Source organism: Scomber japonicus, chromosome 9 (assembly GCF_027409825.1).
Source record: "Scomber japonicus isolate fScoJap1 chromosome 9, fScoJap1.pri, whole genome shotgun sequence".
Taxonomy (NCBI): Eukaryota; Metazoa; Chordata; class Actinopteri; order Scombriformes; family Scombridae; genus Scomber; species Scomber japonicus.
In genome coordinates, this window is record NC_070586.1 from 11180362 (window position 1) to 11192888 (window position 12527).

At 38.9% G+C, this 12527-nt stretch overlaps 1 long non-coding RNA gene across 1 annotated transcript; it reads right to left on the reverse strand.

The window, feature by feature from the left end:
* Positions 1-590: 590 nt before the first annotated feature.
* Positions 591-11326, reverse strand: LOC128364142 (uncharacterized). Its single transcript, XR_008321756.1, has 3 exons — positions 11201-11326; positions 1828-2012; positions 591-752 (listed from the first exon to the last, which is right to left on the reverse strand). It is a non-coding gene; the product is annotated as an uncharacterized LOC128364142 (long non-coding RNA).
* Positions 11327-12527: the final 1201 nt, after the last annotated feature.

Genomic DNA, 12527 nt, shown 5'->3' on the forward strand with positions numbered 1-12527 from the left:
GTAATGAAAAAAGCTAGACTAAAAGTAGAAGAGCTCTTACCTACAGAAACACAAATGGGAGGAAAGAGGTAACATAAAAATAACCACATTGCACTGAAGAGGAACGATACGGGAAATTTGTGAGAAAAACAAGGCTGACAGGCAGGAAGACAATTGGCAGCTCTTGGTAACCCCTGATTGTAGATTCCTTGATAAAAGGAAGTAGTGAGAGGTACTTCCTGCTTCAAGCCTATTGTGTGTGTCTTTATCTCTGTGCTGTTATCGCTGTATGAACATGTGCTCATTAGGATAAAAAGCTTTGGACCTTTAATCAAATTCTTCACTTTCTTTGGACAATTAATTATGAAGCAATAACTATTATGTCTTCCAACCTTCACTTGTTACATTTTTTTAAACTATTACTTATTGTTCTCCTGCTTGCTATGTGGTGCTAACATCTACTTTCCCATTCATGTGAATTCTGAGCAGGCTGAAATGCAAAGTAACTTCCCCTACTTATCATTTTCCCCTCATTACTTTTAAAGCTATTTTAGGCAATCTCAGCCTCAAGCTCACATTAAATTCATAGCCCCAGCACAACCCTAGTGAGTTCTTTTTATCTATTTGTTCCAGACTACAGCTTTCCTTCAGGCCTTCATGAGGTTGGTTCACCTGGTGTATGAGGGGCATGGTGGTGCTTTGGTGGCAGAGTTATCCTCGAACACAGCCAGGTATCACACATCTCCCTGAGCATCTGGATGATCCGTCGTAATCTGACAGAGAAGACAAGGGAGGGAGGGTGGGATCATTTAAATAGAAACAGAAACAGGTAGAAGTAGGTTGGCTTTGTTTCATCCATAAAATCCCCCAACCCAGCCGACCCTCGGGTCTTCCTGCTGAGCATGAAATGGAAACCAAAACAAGAGGGTGGTCTGTTCTATTCAGTACTAAATCTCAGAATGAGACGCTGCCACAGGCTGTCCTGTGAGGGGACACAGAGAAAAACCAGCCGGCGCCTGACTCCCCTCACTGACCCTCTAAATAAGAAAGTAATCTTTACTGTCCTAGGGTGTCATTTAGCAGCCGGTTTCCTATCATTATACCTATCGGCTCTGGGGTCTGAAAAGGATGTATTGCCCCTCATTTTGGACCGGTAGGGGTGTGTATTTAAGGTTTGGAGTCTGTTAAGACTTGGAGCAAGTTTTGTCTCTAATTGAGGGTTTGGTGGGAGTGGCCGCCATTTTACTCTTTGACTTAAGTTTGGGGGAAGATCAGAGGAGTTTAGCAGATGAGGCCCCACAACCCTGTGAAAATACTTTAACTTTAAAATCCATGTAAAGAGGATTCTAGTCACAAAACTAAATCTGTTTCATGCAATTGTGACTGTTTCAGCTTATTTGAAGATTTTAATCCTCAGGTCTTGCAAACTACGAGAGCCTATGTTTTGCAGACCAGTGCTGACATGACCTTAACAATGATCAGCCGTTGTCACATTGGAATTTGAATTAGCTTGTGTGTTCCTGGCTTCACAGAAACAGTGAAACTATAAAAACTACAGTATAAATAAAGGTTATTTAAAAAAGTGTATATCACCAGTCAACAACGATCTTTTTTCCTTAAATTTCTCATCTGGGCTGTTTTTAAAAATCTCTCAAATAAAGTTGAGAGCTTTCATGTTGACTTCGGGGGGACTTCATTATTTCCTACATAGACCAAAATCAACTTTTCTTCTAATTGTATTAATATATTTACTTTCATATGATTGGAGGCAGTTGTGAGGAAGATATTATAATAATTGCTGCATGAGAATTAAAAATGTGTAACACAGTTTTCAGTGGCTCGAGATACCTGAATGGCCAAACACAGCTCAGGCAGACAGAGTTCCCACAGCTCTAGACCCTCCAACACCTTCAGGAAGAGCTTGAGGTCAAACCCTGAGCGTCTCCTCTGCAAAACCACTTCTCCAGCACCCAGCTTGTCGCTCGCTCCCTGCACGTGTCCTCAGGCAGGCTGCTCAGCTCAGATTGGTCAACCTGATAAAAATGACAGTACAAACTAGCACAAGTGTCACATCCTTTGACAACATCATTCATACAATGCTACAACAGATGATAACATCAAGTTGATGAAGCGGTAATGTACATACAACCACACATATGTACGCCATATGTGCATGCAGATCCACACAAATCTGACCTCGCCCTCGCCCCAACAACCCTAGCTCCACATTCCACTCGATCCACTAGATAATGTCTTCACCAGGCTGCATACCACACATATTCTTACTTGTTTTTCTTTCTTGTTTTATTGTTGCTGTTTGTAGATTCTGTCTCTTTTGACTTGGAGGTCACATGGTGGGGAAGGTGACTCAATCTGGTCATGTGACATAGGCCTGGATATCTTTGGAGGCCACTGTTCAGCCTCTGCCTGGAAGGAAGAAGGAAACTGAATGAAAAAAGCAACTGGAAGAACCTGTAAGAGCTCACACAGAGCACTGTTTATACTGTATAAGCACATTGCCTTTATTGAACTGATATTCAAATGTGTATTAAGCACATTGAATTACATAACAGAGCAAACTGTGTGTAGCAATACCAGTCTGAGGGATGCTAACCTCAGATCTAAGTGAAGCAAAAGCTCAGTGAGTGGATTAAAGTATATAATATGATGAAACATGATAGCATCACATTCAATACACATTTTTCACCAAGTGCTTTTGAGTCAAGTTTCACATTCTAGTCAAATATGCAAAAAAACCCATAAAATAAAATTACAAGCTCAAGATTTGAGCACCATTAGCTCTGATAATGAATGAAAGTTGCCATCATTTGTGGAAGCTGAACAACTACTCGTCCCCTGAGCTCTCATGAACTCCCAAATGAAGTTAAATATCACTTTTAATGTATTCTGTCATAGATTTTGAAGAAAAAATGAATGACGTGGTAAAGATGAAACCTTCACTGCTACGCTGCACACAAAATGAAACAATTACTATGATGTTAATGTGCTTTAATTTAAGGGTGTTTACATCCACACTGGGCTGACGCTGTGGGAACTATTGCTTTCTATATATACAATCCACCATTTTAGCAGACCAAAATCTATAGGACAAATTAAAATAAGCTTAAATAAATTTTTCTGACAAATAATTTAAAGTCACTGACAGTCTAAAGTGTATGAAACACAGACATTAGCAGACATTTGGCATTTTCTCTGCTGTCAGGTCTGTACTGTAGACAACTTTTACTTTTTGGTTGCTTTGACTGTACATGCACAATTGTTGTCTTGTTGCATTGTCCTAAAAAAGGGGCTACTGCTTATGAAAAGGGTTACAAGCCCTATACTGTTCACCCAATATATGAACACCCTTAAAGCTAAGAGCATTTTAACCCTGTAGTCATGGTTTCATTTCAAATCTAATGTTGGGAGTATAAAAAGACAAAGTAATGGATAATACTATATATGTCACTGTCCAAATACTTAACATATAAAGCAGGTCATTTTTGGTTGAATACCAAATTAAGATTATTAGTTTGTTGATGGAACATGTGAAGTTGTGAGTGCAACTTTTGGAATGAGAAATCTTTGCAGTCTTGGAGCCGGTTTAGTTGTCCGCCCTTTGAGGTAATGGCTGTTGTTTTTGGATTCAAGTGTTGTGGAACTGGAACAGATGATTAAAACGAGTAAGACGTGTTTATGTATATATATGACTGTTGTGATAGGGATGGGTTAAAATGGCATGTACAAGTGTCATGCTTATTAAAAGTGAGACAGGACATTACTGTATGTCTTCTGAGATGTTCCTCTTAGATATAAAGAGGTCTGTTGCTTTTGAGTAGCAGTATTTAGTATGATTGGTTCTAATATTGGTTTTCCATTGTAAAATGTAGCTATTGAGATTGAGCTGTTTTCAATGATGTTTTATGTACATTTGTGCCTCAAAAGTGAATTAATGAAAGCTAATCTTCATATTTATAGTGGCGTTTATACTCCAATTTATGATCCTTACATGCTGTTATGTTTTATGTACTTTTATGTATGGTGGTTTATATGCTTTTGGCTGTATACATAATTTGGCCTCACAAAATATAATGAAATTCCTATGAACTGCTTATACACAAGTACTAAAACTATAGGGTGACAGTTTGGAGTGTTAAAATTGTGCACATCAACTATTCCATGTTAAACGTTGTTGGTACAAACGCATAATTATGTAAAGCACTCCTGGCTGGGAGAAAACAGTCATCTGGCACATGTAATCAGTCATTGAATGGTGGTTCTCATGTGATCACACCTTTAACTGTCTGCATGAGTAGAAAGCACCAATGATAACACTTTAACAACATGCTCCTTTTGTCTCTCATTGACAACACAATCCCACTGATGTTTCGCAGCAAATTCCTGACATAGCCTCTCAGATCACTCCCTTTAAAGCTGTGAAAAGGCCAGAGGAGGAATGAAGATGAAGGGGACTAAAAATAGTGACACAAACTGACGTGTTGTCACCACACAGGGAGTGAGAAGAGTACAGTTTGAGCTGCTACCGTAGCGTCCTTCTCTCTACTCTTCTTCTATTTTTACGCTATCCTTCCCGGTTCACAGGCCGTGACAGTTTGGACTTTTGTCCTCTTTATGATTAACTTGCCATTGATCTAGGAAATAAAGTCCCCACTACTGTTCCACTTCTTGTGATTGTCCTGAGGAACAACAGCAATCAGGGGCAGAATTTAAGGATTTATGGCTGTAAGCTGGTAATGATACTGGGATCTTATCTTTATACCTTAATTACTTGTTGGTACATTGTTACTACTAAGGTTCAGGCTGCTGTAATATAAGTCATGAGCTAGAAAGTTAATATAACGTTCATACTGGCCAATAGAGTCAATGCCCCCAACCTGAGCCATGTCTTTCTTTAGACCTGGAGACACAATAACTGAATTACATTATTTCTTTACTCCTTATCTCCTTGTGCCTTCCTGTAGTGCAGAATTTATTGATCTGTAATTCCTTTTAATAGCAGTTTTCAAAGTGTTCAACAGAAGAATGTTTTGTACAACTTTAAGATATCATAATGATTGGTGTCCTGGGCAGACAGGGTCATTTTGATAAGAGTGAAGTCAAGGTTTTACCCTATAAAGAAGGCTCACCATTTTCCTATGCCCTCCCAGACTCTTAAATGCCACTCTGCCTAGATAAACAAATCAATATAATGTATTTGTCAGTACGTAGCAGTAAATGACCTCTCAGATCTTTATAACCTGGTGAAATAACTTTAGTTTTTAAGAAACTTGTGGTTGGAATAACCTCCCTGACCTCAGCTGTGCTCAGATTGTAATTTATTTTACAAGTAGCATTAAAGTATTTATTTATTTATTGTCTTTTGCCTTTGTTCCATTGTGAATGAATGATTGATGTGACTTCATGAGTGTTTGCTATGAACAGATAAGCATCTTTCTATTAATCTTTTTCCCTTGTGAAATGTACGTCATTAATAAAGTTTGCTTTCAATTTTTGCCCAATAGGTTGTATTTCCTGTAGTGTCCTTCTCACCAGTGGTTCCCAACCTGGAATTTGGAAATCCCCAATGGGGTCTTCACAAGCATTCACAAAATTAGAGAAAAATGGGATTTCTGTAACACAAAATGATGTTAAATGTTCCATTTATCTATAATTGCTGTTGTTTGTCTTGTGAAATATTAGGTACATTCACTCTTTGGTCCTCTTAAAATTATTCAACTGAAAAAACTCTTTGGTTGAACTTCTCACAACTCATGTCCAATCCTGTGTCAAGAAGTAGACATTGCAAGAAGACACTGCTTCATTATCAAGGGATCAGAAGCCAGAAAGGGACTTCTTGGGACTTCTGCTCTTAATGTGCCATTTGTGACCAGTATTTCAGTGATTCAATGAAATCAGAAGTGATTTTGAGCCTGACAACAGTTTAAAACATACAAATAACAACTCAGAGGTTGTTGAAATCTAATAAGTACAAACATAAGGAGGGTTGATTTCTAAAAACAGATCAGAGCAGCGACAAGTATCACTGCAATGCATGTATTCATGTCTTCTGTCATATGTAATCACACAGCTCCCCCTGGTGTTCACATGTTGTCACCACAGCATGGAATTGACGGAGAAAAGTTTATCCGACTATGTAATCCCACTGACACAGCAGCTAGTAGTTTATACATAGATGTCATACAAAGTGATGACACAATAAATCTTCATGAAGCTTCCACAGAGTATAAAGCATTCATTAAAATGTTAAATACCAGCCTAAATGATTCAACTTTTCTATGAGCTGTGACAAAATTAATCACAGTGTGGCAAATCAGGCAGATGAGGGGCTTATTAAAATGTATAGCATGATTTCTCACAAGGAACAGCTATAAAAACCTGCAGCCAAAACTGTAATAGCCAATAACTTTTGCAAATTGGCTGGCTTAAACTGAATAAATACGAGTTCTTATTTTAATTATCCCAAATGAATGCAGCGGATTAAGTATCTGTGCTGCTAAAAAACTACTGGGGGAAGACATTGAAATTCAAAGATAAACCTCTTAATCATTCAAAGTTGTACAATTCCTTTTCTTCATCAAAGAGTTTGGAAAACTACTTTTTTTTCAAAGCAAAGAAGTCCTGTTTCAACTCCATTTACCAGGCAAAACAATGTAGTGTGGGCAGAGCCTCACATCTCCAGTGGCCAATTTCTGGATTTGAGACATAACTCTGGGGATTAGCCAGAACAGCAGCTAATTGCTTTAAACCAATGATGCTGAATTAATCCTTTGATTTTTGGACTCCTTTTATGATTAGAGCACGGGAGGTTGGGTGGGTGGGGGTTTTGGGAGGAGGAAAAAACAAGAGAAAAGAAGAAACAACAGCCTGACAATTACTCAGGCAGCGATGGCTAGCTGAACAGTCTTTCATCAGGAGGTAATGATATGAAACCTGTAATCTAGCGGGGGTGGCAGTGGCAGTGGCGGTGGTGTGTGTGTGTGTGTGTGTGTGTAGGGGGGGGGGTCAGATGACTAATTATACTCAGTTCTGAAGCTTGAAGCAGTGCACTCTGGGAGGCAGCACAGGGCATAGGGCTGAGCCCTGGCAGGCGAAGTCTAATCACTCGGCTAAGTAGTGTATCGAACAGTCCTAACACTTATTTTGGAGTCCATTTCTGACTCAGCAGGTGGTAAGTAAGGTGTGTGTGTGAGTATGTTTTTCTATTTTTGAGAGGACCAGCACTGTGAGGGAATTTCTGTGTTGTGAGGACATTTTGACCGGTCCTCACAACTTCAAGGGCAATTTGAGAGCAACGACTAGGTTTTAAGGTTAAGGTTTGTATTGGGTTTAGGTTCAGTCTAGGGTAATGGTTGGGTTTAGGCATTTAGTTGTGATGCTTAAGGTTAGGGTAAGGGGCTAAGGAATGCAATATGCCAACGAGTGTCCACACAAGCACATAAAGACAAATGTGTGTATGTATGTGTATATTTGGTATTTGGTTGTGGTAACATAAATATGTTTACACAGTCATGTTGCAGGAACTCCCCTCCCTTATGGGGACAAAAGGCAAGTCCTCCTTAACATGAATCATTAATTTTAGGGAATTAATGTAAGTCAATGTAACCTCTGAAGTGACAGAGACAAAACTGTGTGTATGTTTGTTCATGAAGTAAGATGGAGAGTGCAGTGCCTCATGTTTTTATTAACAGGAATAAATTGACTTTAAGGCTTTGTGATCATTAGTTGTGTTTTCATGCAAGGAACAAGGAAAAGCCTGAATCACTTTATTTACATAGTGCCGAATTACAACAGAAGTGACCTCAGGGCACTTTTCGAATAGAGTATACTATATCTAGACTTTACTCTTTACTAAACTCATTAGACTTAGACAACAAAGTACATTTAAAAAAGTAACTTCTTTGATTCACACACATAGACCTTTCATAAATCCTTTTCATGTATGCTCCTTTTCTTAAATGTGGTAAACCCACATTGAGGGCATCTTAATTAAGGATTAGGGGAGGAGTTAGTGTTAGGCTTGTACAGGTAAGGATCAAGGTTAGGTTTACTGTTTAGAGAATTAATATAGGCAATGAAAGGTCATTATAAGCATATAATGACAAACATTATTGTGAAGTTTTGTTCATGTCTCAGCAAAGTGCCAATGCTGATGAAATGGACAGGGTTCACTCTGTGCTCTGGATCTCAACAAATAGAAGATGAGTCAGTGTGACTGACTCATCTTCTATGGCATACCACAGAGAAGTAACTCAAAGGACATCTATTTACACAGTGTATTAAGATATGTCTCATATTCCTGTTGTATTCTGATGTGTCTGCAGACAATAACATTTATACATTCGAAGAAAGGTATATTTTTCTTCTTGCTCTTGCACGTTTAATCTCCTCCATGCACATGCTCACAGACTTATTTCTCAAGTATAATATGTTTTGAGCTGCCTATAAGAGTGTCTGCTAAGGCTAACCAGTTATAACTTTTGCTACAAGTCATAATATTAGCTATCACTTTTAATGAAATCACTTCTTCATTAAGAAGACCCAGAGCCCAGAGACTGCCATCTTGTTCAAATCTCTAGAACACCTTTCTCTTCTTGTTGCTTGGTATTGCATTACAGATAAGAATCTAAAGTGCCTTAAACTTTTTCATAGTACTGTACACACACACACACACACACACACACACACACACACACACACACACACACACACACACACACACACACACACACACACACACACACATACGTTATGGTCACTAGTGCAGACACTTTCAACCTATAGAGGTCAGTACAACAAAGCTTTTCAGCCATAAACGTCTTACTATGGAGCCGTTACTTATTTAACCCTAATCTGATTCATTCCAACTGGATCAAAATTTGAACCTTCAACCGGAAATCCAACATTACTGACTAAAATGTTTTAACAAACTATTCATTTGTGGTGTGAAGTCCATTCATGGATATTTTGTTATAAATATATCTCTTATGGCTGAATTACACATTTGTCCTTTGGGGCTACTGTCACTAGAGAAATTAGTGGGCTATAATTACCTATTTTCTCTTTAGAAGCTCATGATATGAGTTCTAAGGGAATAACAAAGACTTGGCAGTAACAAGTGATGGTTTAGATCTTTTTTTTTTTTTACATCAAACTCCATTTTAGCCATGCTATAAATATCACAGTGTGATGTCTAGCCATATGTATTTGGCCAGTTGCCCCTGGGAGAAAGGGAAGCAGACCAGCAAACAATGAAAAAGCCTAGAAATGGGCCAAAGTTCATATGATAGAGGCTGCTTTTAAGTAAGAGTCAGTTTAACTTGAAGCCAAATGCAAAGTCCTAAATTTGAAATAGCTCCTCGTGGGGACATTTGATTATCACACAATTATATAAATATGCAAACAGACACACACACACACACACACACACACACACACAAAACAAGCTGGCAGGTGGCAGCTTGGCACACACTCACAGGTAGACCCATCTCTCAACAACTGAGCATGACATATAAGCAACAGAAAGGAGCCAGACATGTCTCTCCTTCCCTTCCCTCCCCCATCTCTCCCATATGCCCTTCCCTCTCTCCTCCCTGTCTGTCAGAGGAGATCTAGGCCTTAAGTGTGTGTGACGCTCCCATCAGCCTAATTATCAGGGTGGAAGGAAGCACAACACTTCAGCAACAGCGGCAACGGCTCTCCAAATGTCCTCTACTGCCACACACTGCCATCCCCTAAGGATTGTGTGATTGTGTGTGTGTGTGTGTGTGTGTGTGTGTGTGTGATGACGCTTTTTGCTTATTGAGTGAGTCACTAAGTGGGCGTAGCCATGCGGATTTGACTCTTTCAGTAAGTGTGCCTGTGCATTAAGATTTAAGGTTTAGAGGCAATTTAGTGTGTTGCTCAAGCATGAGTGAGTATATGTAAATTCACCTGACTTTTCTTCTTTTTCTGTGTGTGCGTTAATGTGCAAGGATCCACGCATGTAGGTGCCACAATGCGGGATTTCTCTTTTTCTGCAGAGCGTGGCAGGTAGAGGTCTTTGAAAGATAAGATCTGGGCAAATTCAGACCTCCTGCTGAGATCTGCAGAGGGAGAAAATTAACTTCCTACATGACCTAAAGCACACGGACAACTGATAGTTGAACATCTTATTCCAAAACCACGGACATTAAAAGAATACTCAGGTGAACTCTGACACATTTTTTTATTTTCTTGCTGCAGTAATTCCTCCTGTTCATTCCAGACATTAAGAGATACTTTCATAATGCACATTAGTGTAAGTAATAGGTTACAATGTCCTAAGGCCTCCTATTGTGCAATAACCTATTTAGAAGTTTATTTGAAGCATATATGAAGCTCAAGGTTCAAGGCTCAATTAGTCAAATTCTTCTATTTGTTACTATTGTTCCACTGCAGCTTAACAAGAAAACACTGTCCATCATGACACAAAACACTAACTATGAAAGACATCTACTTTGTTTGTCTAACTCAGACTGCTGAAGCCCCATATTAACTTCAGATAACATTTAAATAAATATTTGCTCAAAATGAGGGTTGTGGGTTTTTTCATTCACATTGTAGGCTGTTCATATGGGCATAGAAAAGCCCATACAAAAGAGGAAAAAAAGAATAAAAGAATTTTGTACCCATCCTTTAATGTGCTGCTATAATGGCCATCACTTTTCTCTTTTGGAATCTGCTGCAGGGATTTTGCTGCCATTCAGCCATAAGCGCATTAGTGAGGTGAGCCACTGATGTTGGATGATAAGGCCTGGCTCACAGTTAGTGCTCTAGTTCAGCCCAGATGTGTTGGATGAGGTTGAGGTCAGGGCTCTGTGCAGACACATTTTTCCACAACAAACTGGGAAAAAACATTTCTTGGCTTTATGTGTGCAGAGGGCCAGTGTCCAGTTTAAACAGAAGAACACTATTATGTAAAATAGCATTGTGTGCTGTAGCATTAAAATGTCTCCATAAGGATAAGGCTGGAGATATTTTGTGTTTTCGCATGAGCATACCAAAACCAACAATTTATTAGTCCTTCTCAATACTTTCAGATCCCTTAATTTAAGCTCAATGTTTCCTACTTAAGATGTTAATAAATGACATTGAGCCACACAGGATGTAAGCAAATAACTAATTGCTAAGTAAAGACATAGTGGAGTAATGGTGACCGGAGAGGAGCATTAAGCCACACTACCTTTCAGTGTGTTGTTATCCAAGCTTCTCTGATCTTTGTTTTGGTAGCACGTGAGTTCCTCCATGTCCCCACATCCGTTTTACACACTACAATATATTTCTAAAAAAACATTTAAGGTGAGAAATAAGCACTAACAGAATCTTAATCCATATTTGATCAAAACTGCCTAGTCTGTCAGCTTGATCTGAGTTTCTTGAGCTGTCAGCTTTCTTTTTTCCCCCTAACTTTATTGACTAAATGACACACACACACACTTGTTTTGGTCAGAGATGTTGGTGCTATAGTGCGACATCTAGTGTCGGAAAGTCGTGTATTGCAACTTTTAAAAAACTAGTACATGAATATATACTTTCATTTTTATAAATTGGAATAATGAATGCATTTGTTGGGGGTTATTTTCAGGCTTGAACTAAATACCCTTTGGGATAGCAGGATGGTGTATGTGGGATCTACTCAAAACAAACAGCAGTAGCATTTATAGTAATAAAAGGACATGCCAGCCAGGGCAATGATCAGGCTGATGGGTTTTTAGTAGTTTTTGGACAATAATGGAGGTCTGTGGCACTGACAAATACACTACTGCATATCAGGCTTTGGTTAAAGACAATTCTTGCTGGAATGATCAATTCATGTTTGACGTTGGTCTTTTTTTTATGGAATTCAGAGGAAAAAAAGTCAAATATAACCAGACGTATCCTTTAAAAGGGAACTATGAAAAACAGCCCCACACCAAAAGGCACATTAGCTTACAATTATTGTCATAATAGAAAATCTCTAAAACATTAGAAAAATGTGAGGAATGTCCATCCTAGTTTTCCCATATTTCAAAGTGACGTCTACAAATTTCTCATCTTGTCCGACGAACAATCCAAAAACCATGAGGAGGAGCAAAGTCTCACAGCTGAGAACTTGCAAGGGAATTTTTAATATTCTGGTTCAAAAAATGACTGAAGTACACAAATGTATGCAAACAGGGCCGTCTAGATCTTTTAGGCAATATAATGTAAATAAACGTCAAATAAATCCAACTTTACACCTTGGTTGACACAAGCTGCTACCATTTGTTTTCAGTGGCTCTATCTTTTTTAAGCATCTTAATCGTGGTCCTGCCTTGGCCAGGGTCTCTGCAAATGGAAAATAATAGCTGCTGTTGTGATACATTCATCACCCCAGCGACCTTCTGTGACCCACCACTAGTCGAAAACCGGCCTTCGAGCTTAGAGACAGCTCGAGAGTCGCTCCGGCCATTATCAAAATCATAATTCATCTTATCGTAAAGACTGTGCAGTGTTTTAGATTGATGCCCAACATCCGAGCCGCCTGCCTG